This window comes from Triticum aestivum, chromosome 7A (genome assembly GCF_018294505.1).
Source record: "Triticum aestivum cultivar Chinese Spring chromosome 7A, IWGSC CS RefSeq v2.1, whole genome shotgun sequence".
In the NCBI taxonomy this organism is placed as follows: domain Eukaryota; kingdom Viridiplantae; phylum Streptophyta; class Magnoliopsida; order Poales; family Poaceae; genus Triticum; species Triticum aestivum.
Genome location: NC_057812.1, coordinates 733558877 through 733568400, shown reverse-complemented (window position 1 = coordinate 733568400; position 9524 = coordinate 733558877).

Genomic DNA, 9524 nt, shown 5'->3' with positions numbered 1-9524 from the left:
ACTATGACCAGCCTTATTCAAAGCAATCCCAAGTATAGATTTTCGAATTACCCAATGCAGAATATTAGTTGTGTATGTATTGTACTAATTAATACAGTACTAAATTTGGTTATACTTCGCCATAAGAAATAATAAATTGATCTCCAAATGAGATCCGAATTAATAAAATACATAAAAATAGGCAAATTTCTGTTTTGGATACAACCATTAGAGTAAAAACTATGCCGATTACAAATTATGAACGTGGAAAATCTATGGGACCTTGATAAAAAATCACAACCTTGATAAGTCCCTGCTTACAAATATAACATTGCATTAAATGACTCAAAAACATATTGTACAAGGAAACATAGCATAACTAGAATTAACCATCAATTCGTAACAAACTAAGTAAGTCATAAATAACGTAATGAGTACAACTCTTTTTCTTTCTTGTCCTCATGGCTGCAAATGACACAAACTGTTACATGCATGCTTTATAATATTTGTTTCTAAAGCCAAAATTTTCCATTCGTAAAAAGGTCCAATTGCTAGCCTGTGTTGTCGTATGATTGATGGCCTGCTAAACTAATTGAGGTCCTTTTAAGGCAACAAACAAAGTCAGATATCTTCATCGCCTTAATCTCCTTGGCTTACCGAGGGAGGCAGAGTGAGGCGATCAAAAATCCTAGCCGCCATCATGTTTCCTCTTCTTCTTTACACTGTCAAAGTGCAGGGCCGGTCCTGACATTTTGGGGGCCCGGGGCCAAAGTAAAACCAGGGGCCCTTTAATATAAACATAAAAAAAATGGCTTTGGCTCTTGATTTCAAAATGCTATGTACATTTAGGTAAATTTACAAGCACAACTTGGATTCTCCTTTTAATATGAACTCCAAAGCACTCATATACAAATTTCTAGCCTATAAATATTGATCGAGTCTACCAAATAGAGAAAAGAAGCAAATCCGGATGTTCAACAGGAAGTTATCTACCTGTTTCATCTTGTATTCAAAAACTGGTTACGCCTAAAAAATAGACTAGTTCTTGCAAAATAGAAATCTCCTAAAATTTCCTAAAAATATATATACTGATTACTGAACTTTGAAAGTACTTGTCCATCAACAGTGTCCTTGTGATACCTCAACAACAATTAATCCAAACTAAACAAATTGGGTTTGATGGGAATGAAATCCATAAACATTACAAATTTGATTGTTGTGTCGTCTCAAAATTAAGCACAAATAATGTGGTTTTCAAAGGACTAATCCGATCCAATTATTGGATTATCAAAAACAAATCTCGGCATCAACTTCAATTAACAAGAAACAAATTTAGGAAAGGGACTACCAGAAAGGTCACCTTCGAGCTGTAGAACATGGATTTAAAATTGTTTTCTGATTGATTGTATGCAGCACTCGTCTGCTCTTGTCACTTGTTCCTGGCTGCTGCTGCGCATGTAGGTGATATTGTGATAAAGCGAAGCGAAGGCGCGACGTCAGAGGACGATCAGGTGATGGCAAGGGTGCTCAGCGCGAGGCAAAATTCATCCATCGGCGTGCTGCTTCCGTTTTTCTTTCCAAGAGATCTGATCTGATCTTTTTTTAGAGGAAGATCTGATCTAATCTAATCTGATCGATCAGCCATGCTGCATGCCTTTTTCTTTTCGAGAGATCAGAGATCGTGCGTGTATCACGTCTTAGATAGCCCAGCAACCAACTTGGACCAGATCAGAATTTTTCTGTACATGTAATAGGCCTGAAGCCTTGCTACAACATAAAGCTTTTTTTTTTCAGGAGAACTCCCCCTCTGCTCCCTCCCCCCCCCCCCCCCCCCCCTCAGGGCGTGCATTGGTAGGGAAAGCTCATGCGACGCTCGTGGTGGGGAGGTTCCGATTGCAATGGAACTAGTGTGCGGGGGTTAGTCAGTTGCCATGGCAGCGCCGGGGTTGAGTGGTGGAACTGCGCTAGTCTTCAGCTGGCGGTGCTCGCGAGCACCCCAGCATGAAGTGGGCATCGAAGCTTGTTCCTGGACCGCGGCGAGCTCAACCTGAGACCAAGGTCTGGCGTACAAAGAGTGAGGGTCTTGGTTCAGGTTTCCTTAAGCCAGTCTGTGTGTCTAGTTTTGGGCGGCAAGCGCGGTGATGTTGTCCCACATTAAAGATAATGTCCTCCCCGACCTACCCCCATTTTGTTCATGTGTTTAATTGTCGTCGGGGGAGGGTGTGTAGATTTGTGTCCCTGGTAGGTTATCCAAGATCCATTCTATTTTAGTCTCTAGTGGACCTGTCTTGATTTGGCTAGCACTCAGGATCTTCAGAGTTTTTACATGCTCTTTCAACATTTTCTTTTGCGCAACATCAATTAGGGCTTGGCTGATCATGACCCCCGACGTCTTCTGAACTACATCGACGATTTTCCTATCGCTGCTTCTACAAGCTCCTGGGTTGAAACAAGTATACTTCATCGAGACATAGGCTCATAGGCGGCAACAAACTATGCTCATGGAACGCCAGTGATGTATGCAGGAGAAGAAGATTTTGACACCCCACAGGATTTGAAAGTTATTTTTTTAAGAGTATGCTTTCAGGACCAATGATACTTAATATATGGCCTTAAGTCTATTTCACCTTGAAGCTTGTGCAAAGGTTGTCGGTTAATCTACAAACAATTTCCCGCTCCTTTTCTCATTTGTTAAATGCCACATCATCACTATGTCCTAGGTGGCAAGTGAGGGAGTTCTGGACTAAGGGGTCCTCAGGCGTCCGACCTATTTGGATATGGGCCGGACTGATGGGATGTGAAATTACGAAGACCGAAGACTCTACCTGTGTCCGGATGGGACTCTCCTTGGCGTGGAAGGCAAGCTTGGCGACCAAATATGAATATTCCTTTCTCTATAACCGACCTTGTGTAACCCTAAGTCCCTCCTGTGTCTATATAAACTGGAGGGCTAGGTGCGTAGAGGGACCCTCATAATCATTGTCCGGCTAGACTTTTAGGGTTTAGTCATTACGATCTCGTGGTAGATCAACTCCTGTAACACTCACATTCATCAAGATCAAGCAAGCAGGAAGTAGGATATTACCTCCATAGAGAGGGCCCGAACCTGGGTAAACATTGTGTCCCTTGTTTCCTATTACCATCGATCCTAGAGGCACAGTTCGGGACCCTCTACCCGAGATCCGCCGGTTTTGACACCGATATTGGTGCTTTCATTGAGAGTTCCACTGTGCCGTCCCCAAAAGGTTTGATGGCTCCTTCAATCGTCCGCAACGATGCAGCCCAAGGGGAAGTCTTCCTCCCCGAACAGATCTTTGTGTTTGGCGGCTTAGCACTGCGGGCCAACTCGCTTGGCCATCTGGAGCAGATGGAAAGCTACGCCTCTGGCCACTAGGTCAGATTTGGAAGTTTGAACTACGTCGCAGATATCCATGGAGACTTGATCTTTGATAGATTCGAGACCACGGCAGCCGCTGCTTGCCACCACGATGAACATGACCTAAATCTGTCATCAACTCACACATAGGGGATAGTACCTGCAGCTGCTCTGGCCATAGATCCAGAGCAGATCGCGCCATCCGAAGACGGGAAGCTCAACCCCTCCGCGGAAGCCGCAGACTCGGCGGCGTTGGAGTCGCACACAGACTTAACGTGACATCTATGTCACCGGAGCTACGGACTCATCTCCGGCTACAGGTTCCAAACCCTGTGCGTCCGCGTGCGTCAAGCTTGATCGGTCATCGATCGTCGAATTCGACTCCGCGGACATCTTCCAACATTCGCCTTTGGGCGATGTGCTGAACTCGTTAAGAGCACTATCTTTAGTGGGGGGGCTCACAGTCGAATTGTGTCCGGTTTGAACCGGAGGCTGATGATGGAGAATTTCACCTCCCACCCACCGCCCACTTCATAGCCACCGTCGAAGACCTAACTGACATGTTCGATTATGGCTCCGACGACATCGACGGTATGGACGACGATGCCGTAGAAGAAGAGGCCTAGAACCCGCCGTTCACCGGATGCTAGACGACCACTTCCTCATATGATGTATACATGGTGGATGCACCAAAGGAGAATAGCGCGACGACAAGGAAGATCCAGTTGAGGATAAACCTTCCGAGATACAATCAAAGCGCCGGCATCAGCGGAGCCGCTCTAAGTCACACCGCAGTAAAGACAGCAACACCAGCACAGGAGAAGATAATACTCCAAAAGGTGTCGAAGACAACGAAGGCCCCGTTGATGCAGCTACTGAACAGGATGAACGGGAAGATGGGCAGGTTAGCCCTGGTAAACAGGCCACACACGAAGACTCGGAGGACGACAATTATCTTCCGCTCTCCGAGGATGAGGCAAGCCTCGGCACTGTGGATTTCATCATGCCCGAGGAACCTCTTGAACAGGAGCACTTTAAGCGCCAGCTAATAGCCACTGCAAGGAGCGTGAAAAAGAAGCAGCAACAGCTTCAAGCTGACCAAGATCTGCTCAATGATAAATGGACCGATATCCTAGCAGCCGAAAAATACAGCCTCAAGCGTCCAGCTAAAAGCTACCCGAAGCGCAAATTGCTACCTCAGTTCGACGATGAAGCGCCGGAACACATACCACCATTGCACAATGCGGCTGACCGACCACCACGTGGTCGGGACAAAACTGCAACTCAAGCCGAACACCAGCCCGCCCCGCCTCATCGCAAAGGCAGAGATAAAGCAGCCCACGGTCATACATATGACCTTCGGCGGGACCTGAACAATAAAGCAGGACATACCAGATCGATCTAAGGATCGCGAGGACGTGCCCCGACATGCGACGATGGCCATCTATTCGAACGTGAAAAACCTAGTCATGCACGGGCTGAAAGTCGCAGACGGACTCCATTAGAGCTACGTCGTGATACGGCCCGATATAGAGGCGCCGCACAGCCTCATTGCTACACTGATGAGGTCATGGAACATGAATTCCCAGAAGGGTTCAAACCCGTGAATATAGAATCATATGACGGAACCACAGACCCCGCGGTATGGATCGAAGACTTCATTCTCCATATTCATATGGCCCACGGCGACGACCTTCATGCCATTAAATACCTCCCCCTAAAACTCAAAGGACCAGTCCGGCACTGGTTGAACAGCCTGCTTGAAAATTCCATCGGCAGTTGGGAGGACTTGGAAGAAGCCTTCCTTGATAACTTCCAAGGTACATACGTTTGACCTCTGGATGCTGATGACTTAAGCCATAGTTCAACAGCCCGGAGAGTCCGCCAGGAAATTCTGGACTAGCTTCTTAACTAAAAAGAACCAGATCGTTGACTGTCTTGATGCCGAAGCCCTAGTGGCCTTTAAACACGACATCCGTGACGAATGGCTCGCCCGCTACCTCGCCCAAGAAAAGCCAAAGTCCATGGCGGCTCTCACGACACTCATGACCCGCTTTTGCGCGGGCGAGGACAGTTGGCTGGCCCATAGCAAACACAATGCAAGCGACGCCGGCACCCCTGAAGCTAAAAATAGCAAAGACAAGTCTTGACGCAACAGATACAAGCGTCGAAATAACAATGACAACACCGAGGATACAACGGTCAATGCCGGATTCAGTGGATCTAAGTCTGGTCAGCGGAAGAAGCCGTTCCAAAAGAACAATTCGGGCCCATCTAGCTTGGACCGCATACTTGATCGTCCGTGCCAGATTCATGGCACCCCACGCAAACCACCCAATCACACCAATAGAGATTGTTGGGTTTTTAAACAAGCCGGCAAGTTAAATGCCGAGAACAAGGATAAGGGATCGCAAAGCAAGGACGGCGACCAGGAGCCCCGGCCGCCGAACACAGGGGGACAGAAGAAGTTTCCCCCTCATGTCAAAATGGTGAGCATGATATACGCTACCCACATCCCCAAGAGGGAGCGCAAGCGCGCGCTCAGGGACGTCTATGCGATAGAGCCAGTCGCCCCAAAATTTAATCCATGGTCGTCATGCCCGATCACCTTTGATCGCCGGGATCATCCGACAAGTATCCGTCACGGCGGTTCAGCCGCACTGGTCCTGGACCCAATAATTGATGTGTTCCACCTGACGCGAGTCCTGATGGGCGGGGGCAGCAGCCTCAATTTGCTCTACCCGGATACAATGCGCAAAATAGGCATTAACCCATCACAGATCAAGCCCACAAAGACTACATTTAAAGGAGTCATACCAGGCGTAGAGGCCCGTTGTACGGGCTCAATCACACTAGAGGTTGTCTTCGGATCTCCTGACAACTTCTGAAGCGAGGATTTAATCTTCGATATCGCCCCTTTTCGCAGCGGCTACCACGCAGTGCTCGGACGAACCTCATTTGCTTGGTTCAACGCGGTGCCACACTAATCTTATCTCAAGCTCAAGATGCCCGGACCATGCGGTGTCATAACAGTCAATGGAAACACGGAACACTCTCTCCGCACCGAGGAGCACACCGCTGCCTTAGCGGCAGAGGTACAGAGCGGCCTTTTCAAGCAGAACCTCAATTCGGCAGCCGATCCCCCGGACACTGTCAAGAGAGTCCGAACCACTCTGCGGAAGGACAGTTCGGCTCGTCAAGAGCTCGACTAGCAATTTGGCCTCCGTCCCTGTCTTGGCCAAGTGGAGGCAATTGCACCGCGCGTACATAATTACGCACTAAAAGTACCATGGACACGGATTGAGGCATAATCAGCTTGTGGTCCACAATACGGCTCAACCGCCCCGGACAAACATAATTTCACTTTTTCCTTTTTCTTTCTTCTTTTTCTCTTTTTCACAGGCCTTTAATGGCGGCTTAACCATCGATTCTTCTTGAAGGATAAAAACACCAAGGGGACAAGAAGCATGGATGTACTGGGGAATCTTTAGGTGGTTTCTTTAATGATCCCTTTACCTGTTTTTCAGGGCCCACACGCAGCTCTCCCTTGGTTAAGGCATAGTAAATAGCCTTCTGCTTATTGCATTACTTGTATAAATGCACTTTAACGCACCAAGGAAATTATAGTAGAAACAGTTCGCGGCCCAAGTTTTACGGCTCTAGCTTATCACTTGTTCTTCTTTTTCTTCCATTTTGTCTTTTGTTTTCTGGTAAACTCTATCAGGTAACACCCATACACTCTAGTGCGTTTCAATTTGCCAGGGGCTTCATAGCGCCGCACAACATGGCAACAAAAGTCAGAACACTTTTACAGTACAGTTCGGCACCCTGAATTTAGCATTATATGCATCGGCTTCGAATCATGTCTTTGGTCAATAGTTGGGTTGCCCGACTCCTGTGCTTACTATCTTACGTTGCGTTGTATCGGCTAGGATAGAAAGGTAGAACTAATGTGATTGTGCCTTGGTTTACCCAAGTGAGCACCTCAGTAGAGAAAGCCGAAATCTGACTGTCATGATGCGGTGAGAGCCGGTCAGCTTTTCGGAGGTCTCAAATCCTTAGAGATTTTTTCCGCAATACGCGAGGGATTGGTACTCACCCGATCAAGTGTCTACAACATCCTAGTCCGGATACTAGGGGTTGCGCATATATTTCTATTATTGAACTCCTATGGCTAAGTGGGGGTGCTAAAGCCGCATAGTCCGATTGCCAAGTTCGTCGCGCTAAACACCTCCTTCAAGGACCAACAATTGGATCAAGAGTGTTTAGATTACATCCCGAACACCCTCATACTTCCTACGTGGGTGTAGAAGCCGACGACTGGCCAATTCTCCGATTTCACACAACAGGGCCACACAGGAGGTGGAATTTGTTAAATAACAAACATTATATTACAGAACGACTTTGTTTCATCATACAAGGCAGAGAGAACATGAATGTATTCATTCGAAAATAATGTCTTACGCACATTGCGTCGCCACAATACGAGACCCCTCCAGGACATCTTCAAAATACTGCTCGGGCGTGCGGTGCTCCTTTCCCTCCGGCGGTTCCCCGGTCGTAACCTTGACGGCGTCCATCTTCGCCCACCACACCTTGACGTAGGCGAAGGCCATGCGGCACCCTCGATGCAGACCGACCGCTTGACGACGTCCAGCTGAGGACATGCATTCACCAGCCGCTTCACGAGCCCGAAGTAGCTGCCGGGCATAGCTTCGGCAGGCCACAGTCGGATTATTAAATCCTTCATGGCCAGTTCGGCCACCCTATGCAGCTCGACCAGCTGTTCTAGCTGATCGCTAAAGGACACTGGATGTTCTGGCGCAAGATATTGAGACCAGAACAGCTTCTCCGTAGAGCTTCCTTCTTCGGCTCGGAAGAACTCCGCGGCATAAGACACACTGCGCGGCAGATCCACAATGTGTTTAGATTACATCTCGAACACCCCCGTATTTCCTACGTGGGGGCAGAAACCGACGACTGACCAACCCTCAGATTTCACATAACACGGCCGCACAGGAGGAGAAACATTTAAAAAACATATATTATATAACGACTCTTGTTTCATCATACAAGGCAAAGACAACATGAATGTATTCATTCGAAAATAATGTCTTTCACACATTGCGTCGCAACAATGCGAGACCCCTCCAGGACATCTGCAAAATACCGCTCGGGCGTGCGGTGCTCCTTGCCCTCTGGCGGCCCCTCGGTCAGCTTGACGGCGTCCATCTTCTCCCACCACATCTTAACGCGGGCGAAGACCATGCGCGCACCTTCAATACAGACCGACCGCTTTACAACGTCCAGCCGGGGACAGACGTTCACCAGCTGCTTCACAAGCCCAAATTAGCTGCCGGGCATAGCTTCGGCAGGCCACAGCTGGATTATCAAATCCTTCATGGCCAGTTCGGCCACCCTATGCAGCTCAACCAGCTGTTTTAGCTAATCGGTGAAGGGCACAGGATGCTCTAGTGCAAGGTACCGCGACCAGACCAGTTTCTCCGATGAGCTCCCTTCTTCGGCTCGGAAGAACTCCACGGCGTCGGACACACTGCGCGGGAGATCAGCGAAGGCCCCTGGAGAACTCCGAATCCGGGTTAGTAAGAAATACTTCTTCTTCACATACTTGCTTTGCATACTAAATGGCTTAACCGCCGCGATCTTCTTGGCCTCCTGGATCTCCTGGAGGGCACCCTGGGCTTCAAACTGGGCCGCTTCCGCATCCTGGTGAGCCTTGGCGAGTTCGGTCTCTCGAGCCGAAACATTACCATCCAAGGTCTCACACTTTTTCACAGCGTCTAGGAGCTCTTGCTGGACCTCGTTCAGCCTGGCCTTCAGCTTTTTACGAGTGGCCTGCTCCTTGACAGCTTTCCCCTCGGCTTCGGCCAGGGCCTTTTTAAGGGCCTCGACCTCGGTCGTCGCTCCTACATGAATAATGACATTACGGTCAGTATACATCATTTATACTTTTCGAATACACAGCAAGTCATTATATACCTTGTTGTTCTTCCAGCTGCTTCCTCGCTTGGCCGAGCTCCTTCTTGGCCTGCTCCAGTCTCCGCTTTAGTACAGAGACTTCGACGGTGTGTGAGGTCACGGCAAGCAGCGATGCCTGCTTATTCACATAAGACACAGTTTGATTAGTTTCCTGCGAAATTTAATTGAT